At 44.6% G+C, this 25,076-nt stretch overlaps 2 long non-coding RNA genes across 4 annotated transcripts in view; one reads left to right on the forward strand and one right to left on the reverse strand.

Annotated features, from left to right (window-relative positions):
• Window positions 1-1,844: 1,844 nt before the first annotated feature.
• Window positions 1,845-18,154, reverse strand: LOC125168572 (uncharacterized). The gene is made up of 3 exons (XR_007153204.1): window positions 15,897-18,154; window positions 2,221-2,306; window positions 1,845-1,948 (listed from the first exon to the last, which is right to left on the reverse strand). It is a non-coding gene; the product is annotated as an uncharacterized LOC125168572 (long non-coding RNA).
• The window catches only part of LOC125168571 (uncharacterized), an 85,296-nt gene continuing 78,358 nt past the window's right edge, over window positions 18,139-25,076 (forward strand). For all 3 annotated transcript variants that reach the window (XR_007153201.1, XR_007153202.1, XR_007153203.1), the window contains exon 1: window positions 18,139-18,671. This is a non-coding gene — a long non-coding RNA (uncharacterized LOC125168571). The remainder of the gene's footprint in view (window positions 18,672-25,076) is intronic.

Below are 25,076 nucleotides of genomic sequence, written 5' to 3' on the forward strand. Positions count from 1 at the left end.
TTAACAGGTGGGGCGAGGCGTCTGCCTGCTCATCCCCAAGACTCCCCAGGACCTTGGTCCTCAACTGTAAAGGACCTCTCTCATCAAGCACCCAGCCACGCATTCACTGACCAGCAGCCTTCCTGTGCTTTTTGAAACCCTGGGTGGGGACAGGAGGGAGGGGCTTCCACTGCTTAGCACCTTATCTTATGAATCCTACCTTTGACTAGGACATCCTACCACGGCTAAGCCTCTCCCCTCTGACACCTTTACGGAAGGGGAGCTTTTAATACCATATAGATACATTTAAGGAGCCAAACTCAAGTCGCCTCTTATGCTCGCTCAAAAAAAGGGCGGGGTTAACGATTCTTCTCTGGGGTTCAGCAGCTCGCAGAATGAAATCACGCCTCCGCTGATAAGCTGCCAAAGCGGTCCTATGTTCATGGTGTTTCAAACACATTTCAAAGTGACTTCATATGCATTCAGAGCTCGATCCTCTGGACAGCTCCTGGAGATATTTTCCTGATCTTACAGAAAAACAAGTCTAGATCCGTTTGGTAAGAAGGGTACTGGGTCGCGTTTGCCCAAGATGATGCAAGCTGGAAGTGCTGGAGCCTACAGTGGTTCCCGCATCAGGGATCTGGGGCCAGGTGATAGGGAAATTGATTAGGGCATGCGCCCCAGGGACCACTGCTGCTGTTGTCATTGTCTGTTTCATTGGGGGAATTAGGGGGTGGGGGCTGCACTATGTCAGGCTATTTCCATGGCCTCTAAATAGCGGAGGCAAACATCAGCACTCTTATTCCGGCTCTGGGAATTTGAGCCCAGGACTGAATATCAGCTTCCTCTGTGGGATCAAGCCTGTGCCAGCCTCAAGACAAAGGTCCTCCCCAAGGTACACAGACAGACAAGAAGTACACGGAAAGATGCTCCACGTCCCTCAACGTCAGGACAATGCAGATCAAAACTACAGTAGGATGTCACTTCCACCCGTTACGATGGCTACTGAAGAAAAAAAGAAAAAAAAAAGTGTTGACAAGGATTGGGAGCAATCAAGACCCTTGTACACTGTTGGAAGGGATGGAAAATGGCGTGGCCGCTGCAATGGCGATCAAGTGGGAGTGACCCAAGGGCGCGTCAGTGGACGGACGGATCAGCAACATGTGGTCTATATACACCGCGAAAATCATTCAACCTCAACAGGAAGGACGTGTTGTCATATGCCACAACATCGATGAACTTCGGGGTCCTTTATGCTGAGTGAAGCAAGCCAGTCACAGGAAGGCAAATACCGTGTGATTCCACTTACGCCAAGTATGCAAAGTAGGAAAACCGATGGAGACTGAAAGTGGAACAGTGGTTGCCAGGGCCTGGGGAGGAGGAAATGGGGAATTAGTGTGTAATGGGTACAGAGTTTCATTTGGGGTGACGGGCAAGTTCTGGAAATGGATGCTGGTAGTCGGTGCACAACAATATGAACTGATGAACTAATACCAATGAACTGAACTAGACAGTCACAATTTTTATTCTATCTCTATTTTACCACAAGAAAAAGAAATCAAGGATGCCTGGGTGGCTCGATCGGTTGAGGGTCCGACTCTTGATTTCGGCTCAGGTCATAATCCCAGGGTCATAGGATCGAACCCCACGCCAGGCTCAGTGCGAAGGGAGGGGCCCTGTTTAAGGTTCTCTCTCTCACTCCCTCTGCCCCTTTTCTGCTCATGCTCTCTCTCTCTCTCTCTCAAATAAAATAATTAGAAAAGAACAAAGAAATTAGAGCCAACAAACAAGCAAACAGACAAAAGGTCCACTACGGTCACCTGGTACCTGAAAGTTTCAGTCCCTGCGAACTGCTCCCCTTGGAATCTTGTTTTTGCCCTTTTTTCCACGTCTGTTCTGGACATAACACATCCTCAGCCTTTCGGCATCACCGTGTATCCAGATACTATAGTGCATGCAGATTAAATATCTATGAGGGAAGTGCAAATCAAGCATCAGAGAGGTTTGATTTATACCCTTTCCCTGATGATTAGAAGTATCTCTAGGATCTTCGTTCTTTTCAGGCTTCATACCAATTAAAATGCAAATCTTTCCAAGAGAGAATGTTTTAAGCATTTTCATCTTTGAATGAATTTCAGGTCCTTTTATCTTCTGCCTCTTTTTTCTAAAATAAAGCTCCCTTTTATTATAAAGGTAATAGAGTAAACGAGTTAATAGCTAATACATATCAACAGCTCTTACAGACTGTCGAGATGGAGACGAACAGCCCAACAGAAGAATGGGCAGGAGCTGCGAGAAGGCGTTGGAGGAACCAGTCCAGACGGCCCCTGGAAAATAAAAAGACGGTCCAAGTCGCTTGGTGGCAGGACAATGAAGATGGCGAAATAGCGAAGTATCATTTTATATTCATCATGCTGACAAAATGGAAAGACAAGCCTGTGTCACCTAGTGATGGCATGAATGTGTGCAAAAGAGTACGCTCACACGTGGCCTATAAAAACGTCACGACTGTTTGCGTTTTAGAAGAGCAGCCTGATAGCGTCTCTTTAGTTAAAAGTGCATGTGTCTTTCACCCAGCAAGCCCACTGTCAGAAGTCCACCCCCTAAAATAAAAGGTGTCCTCCTCTAGGTACTATGTGGATCATCTACAAGGTTGTTAGCTATGGCACTCTTCATAGCCAGAAAGACAGAAAGACAGGCAAGAAGGCAGGCAGAAAGGAAAGAAGGAAGGGAGAGGAAGGAAGGAAGAAAAAGAAAGAGAGAAAGAAAGAAAGAAAGAAAGAAAGAAGAAGGAAGGAAAGGAGAAAGAAAGAAGAAAAGAGAAAGAAAGAATGAAAGAAAGAAAGAAGGAAAGAAGAGAGAAAGAAAGAAAGAAAGAAAAAAGGAAAGAAGAGAGAAAGAAAGAAGGAAAGAAGAAAAGAAAGAAAGAAAGAAAGAAAAAAGAAGGAAGGAAAGAAGAAAGAAAGAGAAAGAAAGAAAGAAAGAAGAAAAGAGAAAGAAAGAATGAAAGAACAAAAGAAAGGAAGAACGAAAGAAAGAAAGAAGAAGGAAGGAGGGAGGGAGGGAAGGAAGGAAGGAAGGAAGGAAAGGAGGGAGGGAAGGAGGGAAGGAAGGAAGGCAAGAGAAGGAAACAAGACAAAAAAACCAAGAAAGACTCAAGCTCAGTACCTCCATTGCAGGGGCTATAATGGAACCACTAAAAAGAAAAAGAAACAGCCGTATCAGATGACTCGGAAGGGATTCCGTGAAAAATTGCTGAGTAGGAAATCCTTGTGTAGGAAGTAAAGTTCATTTTGGAAAAACAAGTGGTCACATGCAGGCGTGTGCACACACACACACACACACACACACCCTTTATACCCACGGATAGGGGATCATAGGATTATATCTGTATAAGAATGTATGTGCTTGAAGACATATGGAAAGATTATTACTGGGTAATTCATATTATTTCCCTGTGGAGAAGTCGGCTGATGTGAGTAGAGAGAGAAGAGAGGGCAGTGAATTCACAAACTGAAGAGAGAAAGAAAAATGACCAAAAATGGCATCAAAAATGGACTCTATTTTCTGCATGGCGTGTTTCCTATAGGTGGGTATACATACAAAAAACAACCTATATGAAAAACCCCAGCCAAAATTTGGTTTTTAATAACTAAAACCCTGGGGGGGAAAAACGAGGCTTCATGAGAGAATAGTACCTGCTACTTTTAGGATTAGTGCGATCCTTTGCCCAGTTAAAGAGAAAAATCAGCAGCTCAGGTTATTCAATATGAGTTTTGGTGATGCAAAAGAACCCTCATTTGGTGATAGCCTTGGAAATTAAATGATTGCCATTTTTTGCTGTTGTGCATATCTCCGGTTCTAGGAAGCAAAGATAGGAGAGGATAGTTCATGGCGCTTCGTCATGTCCTCAAAAGGGGTCATCTGCAACAGGGCTGAAACATCAGGTTATTGTTCGAAGTCACAGTCAAACGCCAGTAACCGAGTTATACCACACAGTGATCGTTCCCTGGGTCCAGGAAAGAGTCTTCCAGAGGAACAGCTGAAGACAGCAACACAGGACCATACTTGCCTCCGGTGGCAGGATCCGCTTCTCAACACATAATCATCCTCTGAACTGGTTTCCTAATTTGTGTTTCCAAAATCAGAATACCATTTGCAAAAGCAGAGATGGGGCCGTGTAATGCCATGAAATTCGCACTCCTGATTTTCTCATTTTGATTCATCTCTCAGTTTGGCCAGGACCTAAGTGTGAATTTGTTTTCCAAAAGCCTGATGTATGGATGATCAATTTTCATATTATTCGCAAGTGTACCTATGCAGCCTTTCCCTAGTAGAGGAATATTGGTTAGTAAGGATATAGTGAGTCACGGTGTAATCCCCATCGGACCGAGTAGATGTTTTTCTAGTGCATTTGGCATTTTCAGCAGGTAAGTCTGAGGTCAGCCTGTTTGCTATTATTTTACCATTATTTTTTTGAAATTGTCTTTTCTTTTTATTCTCCTGTGCTTATATGATATGGACGCGTGCAATTTAATTATCCTGCCAGCCTCTTTTTTTTTTTTTCCACTGAAGTTGCTTCTACTGCTATGAAACTATTTGATATGCATATCTTAGTCTTTATAATAACTCCGTAAAGCTTTCTTTGGTTATGTTTTGGAATGTTGCTTCTGTTCCAGCTCTGTTTTCTTCCTCCGAGACTCTTATAAATTTCCATTTTATTATCATCACCTAGTACAGTCTTACTTTATTCTCCGTTGAGTGCTTCAGTGTCTGAAGTTTGTTCCTGCTAGGACTAACGAAGTTTTTGTGTTTTCTTTTCTCAGGATGATTTTTGGCCCATTGCTACTATCCATTTTTGCTCTAGTGTAGCAATTCCATAATTTTTTTTAATGCTTATTTATTTTGAGAAAGAGAGAGAGAGAGAGAGAGAGAGCACGAGTGGGGAAGGGTGAGAGAGAGAGAGAGAGAAAGAGTGAGAGAGAGAGAGAATCCAAAGCAGGCTCCGAGCTGTCAGCACAGAGCCCAACGTAGGGCTCGATCTCAGGAACAGTGAGATCATGACGTGAGCCAAACTCGAAAGTCAGAAACTTAAACCAATTGAGCCACCCAGGTGCCCGGGGCGGTTCCCTTCTTGGGTTACTTTGTGTAACTGTGAAACATCACAGTTATGATATTATGCAGGGCTCAAGGGCACAAAGTCGGAAATTTCTTCATGAGTTAGCTTAATTTCCCTCACACAGCTTCCACCTCCACGGATGTCAGAATACATGGTATTATTTCCGGGAACGCTCCTTAAGACATGTAGTCATTTCCCGCTGCTGCCGTAACGAATCCAGTGGCTTAAAACAACACGTTGATTATCTTACAGTTTTGGAGGTCAGAAGCCTAATACTGATTGGCTGGGCTAGGTTGTTTCTGGAGGCTCGGGGGAGAAAATCTGTTTCCTTGCTTTCTCCAGCTTCTGGAAACCACCTCCATTCCTTGACTCAGGACCCCACAACGCTCTGATGTCATCCCTTTCTGAAGTCTGACCCTTGGGTCTCCCTCTTACAGGGACCCTTTGGATTACATTGGATATCCAGGATAATCTCATCTCAAGAACCTTCGTCACATTTGCAAGGTGCCGTTTTGCCATATAAAAAATGCCATTATTTACAAGTTTGTAGATTCAGGATATGGAAATCTTTGGACACCCTCTGCTCAGTCTGCTGTCGGTAAATTATCCCCATCACTGGAAGTTTACAGATAGCCACTAGGCCTTTTTCTTGCAATTGCCCCTTCCAGGTTGCTGGAAATCCATGAGGATGGCTGCCGGGAAGGGAGGATGTATTCTTTTTCATATCTTTTCATACTAAACCGATAAACAGTAAGCACACTGCTTTCCTGACTTTTGTGAAGCTCTCTAGTCAATAAATCGAACCCAAGGAGGGGTTCATGGAACCTTTGATTTCTAGCCGGTCAGTGGGAATCATAGGTGATAACCTGGACTTTCAAATGGGGGGTGAGGGAGGCAGTCTCCTGGGATGGAGCCCTTCACCTGTGGGATCTCACATCCTCTCCAGGTAGACAGCACCTCAATCAATTCTGATTTAGTTACGTTGTAGGACATACAGCAGGTGTCGCAGAGAATTGCTTGGGGTGGGGAAAACCCTACATAGCTGGCATGAAAAATGTTTTAATGCAGGGGCCCCTGGGTGGCTCAGTCGCTTAAGCGTCTGACTTCGGCTCAGGTCATGACCTCACGGTTCGTGGGTTCAAGTCCCGCCTCGGGCTCTGTGCTGACAGCTCAGAGCCTGGAGCCTGCTTTGGATTCTGTGTCTCCCTCTCTCTCTGCTCCTCCCCCAATCACGCTCTGTCTCTCTCTCTCTCTCTCAAAAATAAATACACATTAAAAAATAATGTTTTAATGCAATACCGGGGTGAGACTAAAGGAGGGGCACACTGGAGGAGTGTGAGTTTCCCTACACCCGTCTTCTTGCATGTTACCAGTCAAATCAAAAACTGTTCTTCAGATTTTTTTTTTTCTTTTGGTTCTGGAAAGAGACTACATGCTATTTAGTTATCACTTTGGTAGAAAAATATTCTTGGTCCTTCGAGTTACAGTTGGTGCCGTTTCCTCTCCGTACCCGTGCTTAACCCAAGTGTCGTCCATCCAGACCTAGTGCTAAGTGCAGCCCTCTGAGCACCACTCGGAGTCCACTTGGGAGCTGACCGAAAATCTCTTCTAAGAGCTTCAGCTGGTGTCTGTTTCATGCCCAACTGCCTTACCCCAATTGCCCAATAACCCTGGTTTGGGAGCGTAATTCCCTCCAGAAACATGCTTGTAATCCAAAGCACTTGTATATCTTGTATTTCAAGAACCATTGGCTCAGTTGTGCCCGAGTGACGTTTGGCGTCAGGTACGACTCCTATTGCACGACGTCACTCGTTTACCGGGGTGACACCGATGAGAAGTGTTTGCTCGTCTTGCGGAACGCTCGCAGAACAAGTCACTTGCAATCCGAGGTTTGACTGTATTTAATACCAGTGACACCGCTAGGCAAAAATTAGAGCTGGTCCCAATCTTACTGCCTGTATGTGGCTTCTCCAACACACAGAAAGACTACAGAACTCCTCTAAAGGACTCCTCTCGTAGGTATCACACCTCCCACAATGCAACTCCCTATGGCCATCCTCTACCTTGGGCTCAGTAGCCCTTCATTACTCGTATTCAACACTTGCGTATCCTTATCGGTTTCTGGAAGATAGAGAATGCCTATCTATGCTAAAACGTTCAGTATGAATCAGCAAGAAACAGAAGGGAGGAACTGAATTCTGAGAGCCTTAAAAAATCTGTAGCTGCATATCTTATTGCTAGCGAGCCTAAATGGTGGATCTCATGGGAGGCGGTGGGTGTGGGGGATTCGGAGGGGGAAGGAAAGGAAAAAGAAAGAATCTTTCAACTTACGTTCTGATGGCATTGCATGGGTGATGGATTGCTTTGCCTTTTCTGGCCAACCTTCCAATTAGGGAGACTTGTTCTCATGTTTGGTACAAGTTGTCTGTCAGTGAGTGTGTGCATTTTTATCTTTTTTCCATGACTTCACAGGGGTGGGGGCTACGACACATACGACATTTTAAACCAAAGTTCCTAGACGTTCTCTCCCTTGGAGGAGAAGACCGGAAAGGACTGAGGAGGAAGGGGAGTTGGAAAATGTGGAGGAAGAAGCTGTGTACATTGGGAGCTGGCAGGCAGTGAGCATACTTTGTGGGTGCTGAGTCTTAGTCTGTGAAAAAGTGTGATGACAGAACCTCCAAAAGAAAAGGTGCTTTGGGTTCTGTGGGCTCCAAATGTATTCGTAAAGTCTGGTAACATCATTCATTCAGTTACAGAACTAACTGAATGAATAACTAACTGAATGAATAAAAGTTATAGAACTTTTTGGGTTTGCTCGCAGCTTTCTGGCCATCAGCCCAGCCCCTCTTTGCTTCCTGGTCGGAATTCTTTTTTCCACCATCGATCTCACCGGTCCCAACAATTCTATTCTCTCCTTCAACTGGATTCTTCCCTAGACCTCTTTTTTCAAGGTCCTCTCTCACTCACTTTTGGTTCCTGCTGTGACAAATGCTAAGTAAGCACCCGATATTTCCCAAGAATTTCGAGCTGGCTCATCCCTGGACACTTAATGTCCTTCTGGTGGCCCCTGAAACCTGAGCCCATGGGAAATCATCTTACTGTTACCTTTAATTCTAGGAGAAGCTTCTCTATTGTTCTTCCTTCTTGTGCTTGCCCTGTTTATACAGACAGCTTCCCAGCTAACACCTTGCTACAAGACCCACCCATCAAAAGCTTTTCCAATTACTCTTTCTTTCTTTCTTTCTTTCTTTCTTTTTAATGTTTATTTATTTTTGAGAGAGAGAGAGAGAGAGAGAATCCCAAACAGGGATTGGCACAGAGCCTGATGCAGGGTTTGATCTCCCAAACCATGAGATCATGACCTGTGCCGAAATCAAAAGTCGGATGCCCGACCACCACCCAGGCGCCCCTCCAATGACCCTTTCAAAACCCAGTTCATTTGCATTGTTTGAGACCGCTTTGTCTTATTATCTTCCAATATAGAAGGTTTGAGTCAGGGTTATCTATTTATTTGCCACATTCTTCTTAGCGTTTGGCTTAAATTACCGAGTAAAACTGAAAATCTGTTCATTCTGTCCACATGGGAGGAAAATTGCTCAACCCTCCCTCTCCGAGCCTCTTGGCTATCGAGACCCTAGACCCTTCACAGCCTCTGCTCCATTGGCCTCATGTGCCTAATTTGGGCTTCTCGGAGGCCCCAGGTATTTCGCCTGCTTTCCTCAGCCTCTTTTTCTTGGAACTTTTCTTCCCTGAGGAGCGGGATACAATCACCACAGCTCTCTCCGCGGACTTGTAGCTTCCAAGAGTCAGTTCACAGATTCTCTAATTTTATTTAATGGTTTCATAAAGAGGCAATGCAGTTCTTTACAGAAGTTAACAGCCAGGGCATGCTTGCGGGATGTTTAGAATATCCTTGTTTCAATTAAACAGATACATCGCTCCTTGCAGCAGTGGCTAGTTTCTGCCTATGTCAGGTGGTACAGAACCATTTTGTTTGCTGGAAACTCTTTGTTTCTGGGAGTCAAGTCTCCCTAGCCCCGGCCGGAGGAACAGAGTTTGCTTAATCCTGCCCGCTAGATGATGAATTAAGCTGCTTGGGCTCAAGCCTAAAACAGGATGCCACGTCTGGCAAGATTCATACACACTCCTATCTAAGAACTGTTCCTTATTTTCTTATTCAGGTGCAGTGAATAACATGTGCTCTATACGGAAGACATTCCCTATAGCCTCCAAAGATTCTCCTCCTGAGCTCCAGATAAATGTACAACAACATTCCATACGTTTTGCAAGGCTCCAAGCCTTTCTGGAGTCAGAGATGGACTGGAAACTACCCTGAGGGAATGTGGGCTCCATCCAACCCAGACTCGTATTTCTAGAATTGGTACAACCAGGAGAAGGGGAGGCCGATTTGGAAGATGATGTCACCCAGAGCTGATGGTATCCAAAAATGAGAATGTCACTCTTCTCCCATCTTCCACAATCCTCTGAATTGCTCTGGGATCCTTAAGAGAGTTTTGGAAATCAACATGGAGTAAATTATCATTCATTCATTTAACTAATACATTCGCAGCATCCACTCTGTGGTAGACATTTGCTGGGTGGGAGGCCCATGCTGACAACAAAGCAGGCAGTTACTGGTGGCAGGCTTAAGAGGAGATGAAGGTAACAAGTTTCTAAATGCTTCATTAGAAGTAAGAAGGACGGGGGCACCCGGGTGGCCTAATCAGTGAAGCGTCTGACTCTTCGTTTCAGCTCCGGTCACGATCTCCCGATTCACGACTTAGAACACCGCTTTGGGCTCTGCGCTACGTGTGTGGAGCCCGCTTGGGATTCGCTCCCTCTTCCTCGTTCCCTCTGCCTCTCCCCTGCAGCCTCTCTCCTAAAAATAAATAAATAAGCTTTATGGGGCACCTGGGTGGCTCAGTCGGTTGAGCGTCCGACTTCGGCTCAGGTCACGATCTCGCGATCCTTGAGTTCGAGCCCCGCGTCGGGCTCTGGGCTGATGGCTCAGAGCCTGGAGCCTGCTTCCGATTCTGTGTCTCCCTCTCTCTCTGCCCCTCCCCTGTTCATGCTCTGTCTCTCTCTGTCTCAAAAATAAATAAACATTAAAAAAATTTTTTTAAAAATATAAATAAATAAATAAGCTTTAAAAATAATGATAATTATAAGTACTGTACAACATTATATGTAATAGCCCCAAATGAGAACAACCTAAATGACTCTCAACTGGCGAATAAGGAGGACAAACTGAGGCATCTCCATACAATGAAATATTATTTGGCAGTCAAAAGGAGTGAGAAATGATGACATGTGTTGTAACACTTAAGGATGGACCTTGAAAACATGCTAACTGGAAGAAGTTCTGTACAAAAGACCACATTCAATTAAAAAAATTTTTTAAATATTTATTTATTTTTGAGAGAGAGACAGCATGTGAGCAGGGGAGGGGCAGAGAGAGAGGGAGACACAGAATCCGAAGCAGGCTCCAGGCTCCGAGCCATCAGCACAGAGCCCGACGCGGGGCTCAAACCCACAAACCGCGAGATCATGACCGGAGCCGAAGTCGAACGCTTAACCGACTGAGCCATCCAGGCGCCCCAAAAGACCACATGTTAAATGAACCCATTTATATGATGTGTCCACATAAGGCAAGTCTATAGAGACAGAAAGTACATTAATAGTTGCTTGGGCCTGTGAATGAGGAGTGACTCTCAAAGGGCATGAAGGAAATGTTCTCAAATTGAGTTATGGCAATGGTTGTACACCTCTTTAAGTTTTCTCAATGTATAAAATATTGAATGCACACTTACAACAGGTGAATTTCATGGTATACAAGCAATACCTCCAGAAAGCTGTTTAAAAAGTCTTGAAGAATTCATTGCACCACTACATCCCAGAAATTATTACTTGAAAAAGAATAATTATTGCTCTAAAGGAATTAAAGAGGGGAGAGCGATAAAGGATCAGCGTGCATAAGTAAGTGGCTCCTTAAATAAGGTGGCCAGTGAAGGTTTTGCTCAGGAAATAACACTTCACGAGAAATCAGAAGGGTAAGAAAGAGCCAACCACAAGAAGCCCTGATGGAGGAGACTGTGAGTGAGAGGGAGTAGCTCGCACAAAGGTCCTGAGGTGGGGAAAACTTTGGCCTCTCTGAGGAACTGAGGAGAAGCCCAGTGTGAGAAGGAACAACGTTGTATAGGGCCACAGGATCCACGTTAACTAGTTGAGATTCTATTCTCCGTGTAACATCAATCCATTGCAGAGTTTGGAACAGGGCAATAGTGAAAGTTGGGAAAAGCCGATCAGATGCTGTTCCATAGCCCAGGAGAAAGAGGACGATGTCTTGGATGAGTGTGGCAGAAGGAAGGATGGACAGAAACAGATATGTGCAGTGTTGATGCTTGAGATGGAACCAACCACAACTGCTCAGAGATTTGGGTTTTGAAGAGTGAGGTAAAGAGAGGAATCAAAGAGGACTCCCATATTTCCAGTTAGAGAATTTACTAAGATGATTTACTAAGATGAGAAAGATTGAGGTAGGAACAGGTTTGGGCAGCAAGAGAATCAGGATTCCTCTTTTGGACACATTGAGTTAAAAACGCCTCTGAAACCAAAGGAAGAGTGATGGAGAAGGCAAAGGAAATGTAGGTTTGCAAAGGAGACCAAAGGGCAGTGACCCGTGAGGCCAAAGAAAGTATAGGAGAGTGTGACATCACAAAATCTTACAAAAAGGAGACTTGAGAGGGGCGCCTGGGCGGCTCAGTTGGTTGAGCGTCCAACTGGATTTTGGCTCAGGTCACGATCTCATGGTTTGTGGGATCGAGCCTGGCATCGGGCTCCGCACTGACAGAGCAGCAGCGCCTGCTTGGGATTCTCTCTCTCCCTCTCTCTCTGCGCCTCTCCTGCTCATGCAGGCACACTTTCTCTCTCAAAATAAATAAATCAACGTTTAAATAGAGAGAGAGACAATGACTTGAGAAAGAGTGGCCACCACCAGGTGAGATGAAGATTGGCAAAATGGAGGCCCTGCGCCTCACTGAAGCAATTTCTTGTAGGCATGATGATAAGAGAAACACCGGAATCAGTTGAGACCCAAAAGGAGTGAGGCTATGGAGGCTGTATATGTGGATGAATCAAAATACTTGGACCTGGAAGGAAGACGAAGGAGTGGCGGTAGTTTTAGGGAAATGAGGGATCAAGGGAATGCTAGCCTATCAGGTAGGGCCCCGTATGAGAGAAAACCCTACAACAACTTGCTAGATGTCTATTTTCTCCCCCTTTATGTGAGACGGTAAGAAGTTCTGGGCTGCCATGGTGGCTTCCCAAACACCAGGGACCCAGGTCCTGCTACCTTACAGCTATGTCAACAGAAACACGAGAGGGAGTGATAAACAAGCTCAAGTCCTCCCATTTTGAGGATGCTTCCAGGAGGCCGAGCCGCTGCATCTGCTAACTCCATCCCATGGCCAAACCCAGGTGCAAGAGAGGCTGGAAACTGTTGTCTCTTCCAAGTGTTTATGGACTTAGCTAAATACGTAGGTTCTTTAATTAAGGGGAAAAAAGGAATGATGGCCATCGGAGATCAACTCTCATCCTTTGCCAGAGCCAGAATTTGAGTTTTGTTCGCGTGTTTGCTTTTTTGTTTGGGTGTTTGTATCCTTTAGCTGGTGAACGGAGCCAGTAAAGGGGCGTTGGCTACAGGAGAGTAATGGACCAAAGTCCACAAAACCCTTGAGAAAGATGAGGAGGTTGGATTCAGAACCTAAGTAAAAGGACTGGCCTTTGAAAACAGAAGGCACCTTTCCTCAGCTGTAATTTTAGTGGAAAAAGGTAAGCCAAGGGCAGTCGTAGGTACGTTTCAATACTTAAAACTAGGTCAAAGATGACAGACTCCCAACTGATGACATCTATCTTCCAGGTGACATTTGCAGCAAGGTCAGCTTAGAGTAAACTAGAAGTTTCAGGAGATGGGTGAGGCACAGGATTTTTATTGTCATGGAGATCCAACATAGTGGGGAAACTGGGCGTCGCCTGGAGATCCAGCATAGTGGGGAAGGAGCTACAGAACAGTGGTAAGAGCCTTTATGAAGTTTGGGAATTTATTCCTCATGTGGAACCAAGGTTAGCGAGGGTCAGGTCACATTAGCCAAGTGAAGCTGCTGGCATAGATATGGGGAAGGCAGATGGTTGGGTTAATCCAATGTTGGGGGTGTGGGAAGGCAAGTTCTAGAAGCTAGAGGATGTGAAGTTGTTACAAAAACTTGGATGGAAATAATCGTAATGACCATCGCCATAATCATCATCAACCAGTTCCAATCACAGCTCTTTATTTACTTAATGCCTCATTTGCATAGGGCACCTCTTGTTTATGAGAAGTGTTTGTTGTTGGTTAAAACCATTTTTTAACTTTCATGGTTCATAGGATGTTTTCCTGTACACAAGACACTTTTCCTAATTAAAGTCCATTTCCCAGATTATTACTTCTAACTTTGAAGAAAGATGGTTTTGCAATTTCCGTATAGATCATTCCATGCTCTTGCTGTGTTCTACCTTCCTGTTCTGTAGAACAAATCACACTCTACACATATCAACCTTCTATCGCTTCTACCATTTGGATTCCTCTTCTCCAAACTCTCTCCAAGTTCCCTGGTCCTCTTTTGAAATGTGGAACCAGAGCTTTGTCTCTCCAAGGTTTGACTACAGAGGTTTGACCCTCCAAAGGGCAACTGTGGAAGCTTCATGTTATAAGGCATCATGAAAAGGAAGATGGGGAAAAATAAAGAGGCAGCTCTACAATCTCGAATGTTCCCAATCTGCAGCAGGTTGTGTGGTCCTTAACAAGGGTTCATTTCCATTTCCAGTGGCCCTTCTCTCGAAGGCATTTTCCCTGGAGACTAGAGTCCTAGGCCAATATATCTAGATGAAAACAATGCCAATACACTGTTGAATTTGACATTTATATTTACATTAAGAACCTATTTTTACAGTTGTGGAAGAACCTAATCAATCATTCATTCCGGCAGTGTTCAATGGGAAAAAGTATCCAGATTTCAAAATGTGATGTATGCCCAAGTTCTGATATGGAGATAAGTTGGAAGGGACAAGGGATAATTCTTGATCGTTAATTTTCTTTTTTCCTGGCCCTTCCTTGTCTTATTCCAAGACTGGTCTACGATGGTATCTTGGACTTCTTTAGTTTTTCACTCCGAGCATACTCACTATTCCTTATCAGTTTCCTGGGAACTATAAAGAATACCAAAACCTGTTCCTGTTCCATTTGGTTCTTAAATTCGTTACTGAGATACAAGTATATTTCATAATTATTCCTGTAGGAATGCTATCTCAAATTTCCAACCTTGTTTTGTATTTGGTTTCCAATTTCCCAACGATGTGCTTAATGTATGGGCATCTGCAAAAGCTGGAAAATAAGTTCTTGGTGTCAGGCTTAGCTTGTCACCACGTTGCACGCAACAGACGGTAGAGTGAGGTCCCTGTGCCATAGCTCCATAAGCCCCTCTAGACAGAGTTTCAGCCACAGGGACTAGGGGGTGATCCAGGCCAAGAATGTCCTTTCCTTAAGCTCATAAAACAGTAAATTAACTATACACACACACACACACACACACACACACACACGTATGTATATGTTCACCTGCATATATATGTGTGTATGTAAAGCACATGTATAATTTGTATAAATGCATTTCTATATGTATAAATACATAAGCATGTATTATATATATGCATTTATATATGCTCCCTGATTTACCACGTCATTACAATCTAGAGGCACTACTCTCTTGACTTACATGTCAATCACCCCCGGAGTAAATAAGAAGTAACAGCAATAAAAACCATTTCTCTAGGGGCGCCTGGGTGGCTCAGTCCATTGAGCGTCCGGCTCCGGCTCAGGTCATGATCTCGCAGTTCGTGAGTTCGAGCCCCGGGTCGGGCTCTGTGCCGACAGCTCGGAGCCTGGAGCCTGTTTCGGATTCTGGGTCTCCCTCTCTCTCTGTCCCTTCCCCGCTCATGCTCTGTCTCTCAAAAATGAATGAACGTTAAAAAAAAATTTAGAAGGGGGGGAAAAAAACCATTTCTCTAAAGGAAAGAAAATGCCTTTTGCCATTTGTTCTAAAACTCTTCGTCAATTTATCACCGGACTTGGTAGTCTTAAACTCACCAATATCTTTTCTCCTGTACTTTGCAACATATTATGTCCCATACTGATTGCCAGGCAATGTCCCAAATGATCAGGGTACTTGTGGTGCCTAGTATTTGGCTCCCCAAACCACAGTCTACATGGAATGTGTGAAGAAAAAGATGTCTCTACTTGCCTTTGTCTTTAAGAAAGTGAGTAATTGTCTCTCTCCTTGCCTCTTCCCTCCATGGAGAATTTACTGGCCCCAATTTTTAAAAAAGCTCCTACCACACTCCCATTTTCTGTAAGTGCAATTAGTTGCAGGTACAAAATTTGGAGCAAAGAGGCCCCTTGTGGCCTGTTGTGCCTGCAGTTATCCAACTGTGGCTGCAGTTTTTCAGTGCACAACTGATTGCACCCACAAAAAGAAAGGCTAAACTCTGAAAATGGGTCCCTTTAAGACAGTTGGGGGATTGCATGCCTCCGGTTGGCAAATTGCAATCTTTTATAGAGACACAGCCATCGCTCCGGCTCGCAGTGCAGGTCTGAAATCCAGGTTAGGCATCCCCGGTGATGGAGAGCGCCCTCCCGCCCCCCCGCCCCTCTGGAAGGCAGGTGCCCCGAGCCCCTCCCCAGGCTCCACCTCACCCCCAGTTTCACCTTGAGCTACTGGTGGACAGCGCGTGAGTATTCAGCATCCCAGACTCTATCTCCTGCTTAGTTCACCAGTCACTCTCCAAAAGGGTTTGAAGAGAGAAGCTCGGTCACACTGTCAATATAACACATTTAACCAACTCTAAATTTGCTTTAAAGAGACAGCTACAAAGATTGACTTTTGCAAAGTGACTCACTCCACCATGCAGCAAAAAACGTCCATTTGCTCCCGACTGTTATTAACTGTGTCACTGAGTACATAAGAAAGGGTTTTGAAGGAATTCCAGTGTGAATCCACTAATTCAATAATCCAATAACATAAATTCCAGTAATGGATATTAATACCGTGTTCAAAACACCGCGCTCACAACTTTTATATCTCTTTTTCTCAAACAGACAGAGCATGCATCGCTGAGAGGCTCCTGATAAAATAATAAAACCCAATTCTCATCTCGAAAAAAGAATCATTATAGGAGGATGGTAATTTACTTTATATGACCTTCAATTGATTATTCTGTGGCTGCTACACAAATATCACAGGAGCTATTGATCGTAAAACCTACCAAATAGATCTCTAATAGCTTTTACTGGGCAAAAATAATTACGCTTGCACTGTGGTCAAACACACATAAACCAATGTGGAGGTATTAATGTATGCTATTATTACCCATCTGTCTGCGAGGTATGGAGAAGCCCCTTCATGGGAACACACTATGTCTAAGCCCATGAAAGCTTAATATCCAAGCCAACAATTACAGCCAGTTACACTGAAAAATTGATTACTGTAACTAAAAGCTAGGGCTGGAAAACAGAGGCTGCAGCCTGCTTAATAAAAGTAAAATCATAACAAGAGAAATCCTAATTGAGGAGCTCCTACTGCCGTGGCTACACGGATGCAGAAATTGAATTTCCCTGCGGTGCTGGCAGCAGAGTAACTTTTCAGAGTCAAGAGCTTTCTATCCAGCCCAGATCAAGATCAATGATCAACGCCCGTAAAAGGTCAGGGTGTCTAATCAAAGAACAGATCATCTATCTCTCAAGGAAAAGTGTACAACATAATCCAGAAAGGCAGCACGGCTGGCCACGGAGAGCGAGAAAAACGCAGGGAAAGAGAAATCCCAGTTCCACTTTGGTGAACAAGAAGAATGCTCTGCTCATACTAAGTGTGGAGCCGGACTTAGGAAGGCAATCTGAGGTCGCTCAGGTGGGCCTGAAGCGGACCGACCAAACTGGAGCGCGAGGAGGAACTTTCCCCAAGTTCAGGGAAAAAATGTTTTCAGCTCCGGAAGTTCCCCGGCAAGCAAAACGCGCATCCCCTCGCTCTCCACCCTGCCCCGAACCAGGATTTTAAATTATAATGAAAACATAAATGTAATAATAATAATAATAATAATAATAAACCCTGCTATCAAGGTGTTAAAATGAGGGGTGGCAAATTTCCAACACCTGGAAGAAACAGACCAGAATGCTAATAAGAGTAAGTGATGCAAGGCCAAAAAAAAGAGACTCGGTCAACTCAATGTGGACTGTGTGTGTTTGAGCGGGGAGGGGCGGGGGGGGGGGGCAGTTGTATCCCACGAAACAGGCCAGGGTAATAGCCCATGAATCCTATCCACGGATCCCATGAAACAGAACAGTATTGGAATGTGCAGCTGGAGGGCTGCGCATTCCAATGACAAGGAAGGTTTTTCTAAAGTACTTCTGTTCAGACCACGCCCCAGGCCAGTAGAACCAGAATGCTGCTCTAGGCAGTGGGAATTAATTAAACACAAAACGAAAACCAAAATAAAAACAAAACAAAACATAAAAAGCCCCAAAGCCCCACAAATCCAGGGGAGTCTCATGCCAAGCCAGGTTTGAGAACCACCAACCCTGAGGATCAGAGACCCTTCTTCGCCAGACAGATGAGAAACCTGGAACTTCACGGGCGCACCCCTCCGCTGGCAGCAGTATGGCTCACGTGTTTGTTTCTCTTCCTTTTTGGCATTATCAGTCCCAGTTGTTAAGGGCAGGAAAGCTGGAGTCACTGATCTCTCTTTCATGATTTATGATTCAGAAGGAAGCCACGGGTGGAGGGGTTGGGGGCGATGCTTACTGCTGTGGTGGCTGTTACTTATTTTTATTTTCATTTTGTAGATACACGCTTTTCTGGAAAACCTTGAAGCCCCTGGTAGGGCTGACCGCCGCTCCCCGCCCCCAAGGCCTCGCCTGGATGTAACTGACATGTACATAGATACACTCTTGGACCGTGAGGGCCTTGGGGTGGGGATTCTGCTTGTCCTCAGTTGTTCTCAAATTACTGGATAAAGTACATGTATTGGGTCCTTCGCACCAGAAGGAATAATGGAGTCCGGTTATAAAATCCATACCACGTTAGCAGGACTCGTGGTGGCTGCCTTCTCAGGAGATCCAAGGAACTTAGCCCCGTCCTTAAAGGCAAGGTGATTGCACTAAGATTAGCTCTGCTCCTTTTTTTTTTTTTTTTTTTGAATTGTTACAAGCTTTTTTTTTTTTTTTTTTTTGAAACGGCCCTTGAGATCCAGGTTAGGTTCTTGCTTGGCGTAGTTTGTGTAGCCGGTGCACATCAGTTACTAGCACTGTGTTCCTGCGGTGCACTTCGGTCTGGGGGCGGATTGCCGCCTGAAGTCCGCCCGGGGCCATGCTGAATTCAGCCTTGGGCTTGCAAACTCCACCACGGGTCCGTGCTCTCAAAGGCACAGACCGGAGGCAACGAAGTGTTATCACTCCAATGTGTTTCTCCCTTAGTGGTCCCTTCCAAAGGTAAGCGTTCTCACTCTTCCACTCGTTTAGAGACGAAACCCAGTGAGGGCCCGTGTGTCCGCACGCACGGAGGGCAGGCCAATCCAAGGCAGGCGTGTGCAGTCGGGGAGAACGCGTCCCCTCCGCGTTCCTGGGGGCCCCCCGCCCCTCCCGCCCTGGGCGCCAGCGGCGGGCCAGGCGCGCGCGCCGTCGCCGTGGGCCGAACGTACCTGCCGGGTTCCGGCCTCGGAGAACGCGGAGGTGGGGGGCGGGGGGGGGCGCAAGGGCAAGGCCAGCCGGCGAAGCGCGGCGAGGGGAGCGGCGGGCCGTCCCGCAGGTGCGCCCCACCTGCCGCCCGATTGGCCGCGGCGGCGGCGCCCGGCGGGAGGAGGGCGGATGATGGATGGCCTGTCCGCCGGCCCGGGTCCGAGCAGCGGGGGGCTGGCGAGTGTAAACACGAGCGCGCTCCGCGGCCCCCGGCCCTGGGTGGAGAGAGCGAGAGGCCGGCACAAAAGGACCGGCTCAGAATGTTTAGATTTTGAAGATTAGTTTCTATTATATCGCTGTGGGGGAAAGGAAGACGCACTCCGGGCAAGCGGAGGGCGCAGAGCCTCGCCTCGTTTAGGGCCGATGTTTGACAAATCGTGTCGCCATCGGAGCAATCCCTGAGCCTCCCCAACAGTTTTCAAGTCCTGTTGGTCATTTGTGTGAATGATGCCCTATCGGTTATCTGAGGGGGGGAAAAAAATGAAATCAGAGCCGAACAGTTGCATTCTCTTATCTCAGGCAACAGTAAAATCATGGAACATAGATTTCAAGAAACAAAACAAAACAGAAAAAAAAATGGGGAGGCGGGGAGACAATGCACTTCAGAGGGTCTGTTCCGGATAAAAATATAAGACAATATCAGATGCTAAAAAAAAAAAAAAAAAAAAAAAAACCCGCTTGAGCTCAAAGAGAATATAAAATACGAGAATGTGTTCTAGAGATAATTTTGCACTCTAGAATGTGTAAAATTTTCATAATCTGTCTAGCTTTTCCGTCCTTAAAAGTCATGAGCACTTTGAATGTGTTTTGTTTATCCTTGCAAAAAGATGACAGCACATTGTTTCAGGCTATGGGATTTAAGAAGTGTCCTTTTAAAAACTCATTAGGTTGAGAGGAGGGATTGAAGCAGACGGAGGGATAACAGGAAAAAATATGTCACGAACCACCATGGAAATGGAACTGGTAGAGAGAGCTATTGTATCCTCCAGACTCCTCTTTGGCCACAGAAGGACAGGTCCATTCACTTCGCATTTCCTCCTGTACAACCGCAGCACTCTAGCTAATGCCATCTCCTGTCAAGAAGTCAGTCGGTCCTGCCCATGAGCTGATTCTTTACCTCTGAGAGCAAAGTAGTTGAGAGAAAGCAGTGGGATTTTTTTTTTTTAATATGGGAATGTTATTCAATTTCATTGTGCTTTAGAATAGTCACCGTCCCTACTGTCCTAGCAACTACAACCATTAAGAAAATAGAAACCATGTTGAAAATAGCAATAAGTGAAATTGAATCCTGTCACAGAGGTGTGTTTTATCTCATTGTGGTTGAAGATGAGTCAGGGGGAGAAGGAACCTTGGTCCACGCATTTCCCTGTTAAATACTGTATTCTCACAGGGTAAGAGTTGAAAAATTTAAGAAACTTAATAATCCCATCACACTAGCACGGACTGCATATCTGCCCCCCCCCCAAGAAAAAAGCACACATAAATTAAATTCATTTGTGTCTCTTTCTAGAATTGCTTTTATGTAAGCTTAAATACTTACAGAAGAACTCATTTGAATCGTGTGGTTTTCTTTTCATATGTTATGTGAAAAGTACTTGTTAATATTAGTAGAAAATAACCATATTAATCAGTTTTAATAAGAGCATAATATTTCCTTGAATGTACGTATCATTTGGTTAACCATTGCCTCGTTGTTGGATACTTAGGTCGCTTCTGGCTTTTGGTAAAGTAAATAATACAGTAAGGAACATCTTAAGGCAACATTTCCATGTTTTAAATTAATGGATTACTTTCAAATAAACTTTTTAAGTGGAGTAAATATAAATAGGCCACGAATGAACACTTTGATACAATTTTACAATAATTTCCCAATTGCTTTACAAAAAAAAAAAAAAGAAGAAAAGAAGAGAAAGAAAAAAAGTGGTAGCGTTTAACCCTACGCACAGGAAAATATTGGATCACATGTTTTACAGTATGCACAGTGTTACCAGGAAGACTAATAAAAAACGTGCGGCAATGTGGCGGGCATGATTATTTCTTTGGTTTTTACTTTGATTATTAGTGAAGTTGTACTTCTATTCTCTTCTAAACATTGATTTTACTCCCCCCTCTTAAATTTGTAGCTCCCCGTTTAATTACTAAGATACCTCTAGTCAACATATTAAAACAAAATGTAGCATTTTTTACAAATCACCCTTTCGGTGTTCATTTTGCCCTAGGGTGGTACCCCCCCCCCCCCCCCCCCCCCCCCGGTCAAAATAATCCTAGCAAGAAATGCCTGACAAAACCGGGCTAAGGGGCAGTTTGGGATGATCTACTGAATTTAGGTTTCCAGCAGGCTTCCGCTTTCCCTCCGTTGTGACACCTAAAATGATATTATCGTCTGTGAAATTACCCTAGGAACTTAAGGTACTTTATGGCGAATCGTATCCTCTCATTAGGAAACTCAGAATCGTGGATCCCTGCAGTAGCTTTCGTTCCCATCTGAAAATGTGTGTTCTTTCCTTAAGCTGTGATGCGGTCGTTTAAAAATGCCCTCGTGCGTCTCGGCACCTTGGCAAGTGCACCAGTGCCCAGTAAATAAAGTGGCAGCCCGTGTCCCTTTTAGCAAAAGCTATATATCTGTTCAGACTTGTAATTTGCTCCGTTTATATCCTTTGCCCTTGAACTCTGGTTATTAACGCAATGTTTCTCCAAATGATGCCATATAACTCCGCTCCGAGCACATTCACGGTGACACCACGCAAACATTCCAAGGGCCAGGGCCAGCTGAAGAAAGGAAAGAAATGATGGCTGAATCGTGGGAGTTTCAGTGCGTTACTCACAATGGAGCGGCTGTAAAACTATCGCCGTTAATATTCAAATTGGTGACAAGGCCAGCGCCAGACTTTTGCTAATATTCTGAGGTCTGATCGCAAAGCAATTTGGCGAAGTCGCTTTGATTAAAAAAGGAACAGCCAGCGCCCTTCTCCCAAGAAATGAACTAAAAGCCCATCAAAGCATTTGAGACAGGTGTCCTGATTATACACCTTCGAGAAATTATTTGTGGGGAGTTTGGGGGTGTGGGTGGCCACCGTTGCTCAGTTAGAAATAGCAGATTGTGTAGGCAGTGGCGCTACTGACCGGATCCCTTTGTGTGAACTGTAATGAAAGACCCCGATTTTTGTTGCTGTTGTCGTTTGTTGTATGTAAGTAGCTTGCCTTCTGTATCTTGTAGAAGAGAATTGGGCACGGACTGCGCCTAATAATTGTTTTCATTTTAAAATAAAATATGTACTCATTAATATTGCGTGAAATTTTGGGGAGGGAGTAGGGCCAGGCTCCCTCTACAATTTCTGGGAAGGGAATGCACTGATTAACCAAATTAATAATTTAGGTGTGATCCCAGAGACTGTGCGAAACCTACTTTGGAAAGGAAATTGTTCTCCCACGTTTCAGAAAAGGACATTTGCGGAAAAGTCCCTTTTCTTTTAAAATGAGGAAGTCTTCCATTTTAGAATAATGTGCCGAAGAAACAGCCCGTCCAGGTTAGCCTCTTTTGAAGTGTGGTATTTGTGTCAAAATAATGGTTTTAGGAAGTTTATTTTTCCAAAGCTCTTTATTTTCACAGGCCGTGGTAGATTCACGCTGAAATGACCTCACAAGAAAAAGGCTCTTTATTGGGGGTGGGGGCGGGATTTTACCCTGCAGCAAATGGTTCATGGAAATGTGATTTAATTAGTACACCTCCAAAAATTCTTGGCTGTGCATAATGCAGTTCATGCAAAAAATGTTGATGGGAAGGAGAACATAATATACCATCAAATATCAAATTTTATGCTGGAAAATAAGCTTCCACGAAGCCTCTGGGCACACGTCTTAGTACTCAGTGTGCGCCTTTCGAAGAGACACTTCTGACTCCTCCCTTGACCACGCTATTAGCGCACAAAACAGGACTTGAGTACATTTACATGTGTAAATACACACGTGTGAATATCGTCGATAAAAAATAAATAAGCCATAGCTTGCCAGGAACACCAAACACACTTGTAAAAGATCATTCTCCCCCATTGCAGTATTATTTCTGGAGGCAGATGAATTCTCGATTCCAAGTAAGCTATGTTAAGAATACCCTGGAAAGAAGGCTTTGCATGACTATGGAGGTGTCCATTTTCTTATTATTCTCTCTCTAATCAACGGTACCTCAATGAAAGGAGGTTTTTCACTTTTATTTATTTATTGAATTAATTTGTTTTCCCTTAATATTGACAGAGAGAGACAGAGCAGGAGCATGGGAGGGGCAGAGAGAGGAGGAGAGACAGAATCTGAAACAGGCTCCAGGCTCTGAGCTGTCAGCACAGAGCCGGAGGCGGGGCTCGAACTCACAAACCTCCACCGAGATCATGACCTGAGTGGAACTCGGTCGCTCAACCAACTGAGCCACCCAGGCGCCCCAGGAGGTTTTTCACTCTGAAATAAAGAGAGCCTTCCAGTGATCGTATTTTGAGAATACGGTTTGACTGAGGAAGACAAAAATGCAGGTAAGGGAATTTTCATTTTTTTTTTCGGAGAACTGTAGAATCTCATGAGTGGACGAGCAGAATCTTGAGACAGACGCCAGACACCTTAGCAACATCACTTATTCCTGAATCCCCGTGGGAGGAATACCTGATGAACGTTGTCTAGTTATTGAATTCAGTGCACAAATACACGCGGCCGAATGGGTATTGTTGCACATCGTAGGATTGAAACCTAATGAAGTCACGGGCTTTATAACACGAAGTGATTTTGATGAAAGTAGACCTTGTGGATGGCTTGCTGATCCTCAAACTTCACGATGTTTTGTGTTGTATATTGAACTCGGGAAGTTACGGTTCCATTGCGCTGGTAAAACCAAGTTTAGGGACGCCTGGCTGGCTCTGTCATGGAGCATGCAACTGTTGATCGCGGCACTGGGAGTTCGAGCCCCACGTTGGGGGTGGAGTTTACTTCCGAAACAATTAGAAAATAAATAAATACGACCACGATGGAAGAACCTGGCTCCTACGCTTTTCTCCCATTGTCTGGGCTCACTGCTCAAACGCCCATGCGAACTAAAACCGTGTAGGATGTTAGAAATTTTAGTCGCAAAGGGAAGCTGTGTCATGTGGTGGAAAGCATGCGTTTCATTTTTGATGGAATGAGAGCATAGCTTATTAAAAATTCTGAATGGTTTGAACTTGACTGGTTGTCCACAGACTAAACTTTGGATTTTCTACTTCGTCCTCTTAAATAAAATACATTCATCGATAATGCAGATTCTGTGGGGGGAGGTTACACCAATCACAGTTTCAAACACTAAATTCTGGAAGGTGACGAATATTCACCCTTGACTCTGCCCTTCTTCCCATTTCCCTTTTCCTAAAGGCAAATGTTTCCAACACGTCTGTTGAAGTCTATGAGAATTCACTTTCCTATCCGTAAGTAACATGTTTGTACGGTTACTTTTTAAAAATTTCTTCCTTCTTTTCTTTTTCCTTCTTAGTATTTGTGTTATTTTAGTTTGGAAAATTCTCTATTGACTTTCCCTAAAGAAGGTCAAGACTTGTGTGTCTGTCCCTAATACCCATGCCTTCGTTTGCTTACTAGTTACGTTAGAATTTTTAAATTAATATTCAGTGTGCATTATCACCGCTAAATGCTATCGAGGGCCACGCTAGGGAGTAAACATTTCTTGTTTTGCACAATTTCTGTTTCCCCTAGTGTTAATAATTACTTTTTTGTTTTTGTTTTTTTGTATGTTCTTTCACTTCACTTCCTAGTGATTGCCACTTACGACATCACCACATCCTCTCTCAATCTCTGACACTTCTCTTGAGACATCATATACTTCAGTTACTGTACTACGGCTTTCTTTAAAAATAAATCTTTCCAGGGGACACCTGGCTACCTCAGTGGTGATGTATGTGACTCTTGATCTCGGGATGGTGAGTTTGATCCCCACGTTGGGCGTGGAGCCTACTTAAAAAACTACATAAAGCTGGGGCGCCTGGGTGGCTCAGTCGGTTAAGCGTCCGACTTCAGCTCAGGTCACGATCTCGCGGTCCATGAGTTCGAGCCCCGCGTTGGGCTCTGGGCTGACGGCTCAGAGCCTGGAGCCTGCTTCGGATTCTGAGTCTCCCACTCTCTCTGCCCCTCTCC

The sequence above is a fragment of the Prionailurus viverrinus genome, chromosome B3 (genome assembly GCF_022837055.1).
Source record: "Prionailurus viverrinus isolate Anna chromosome B3, UM_Priviv_1.0, whole genome shotgun sequence".
Classification (NCBI taxonomy): Eukaryota; Metazoa; Chordata; class Mammalia; order Carnivora; family Felidae; genus Prionailurus; species Prionailurus viverrinus.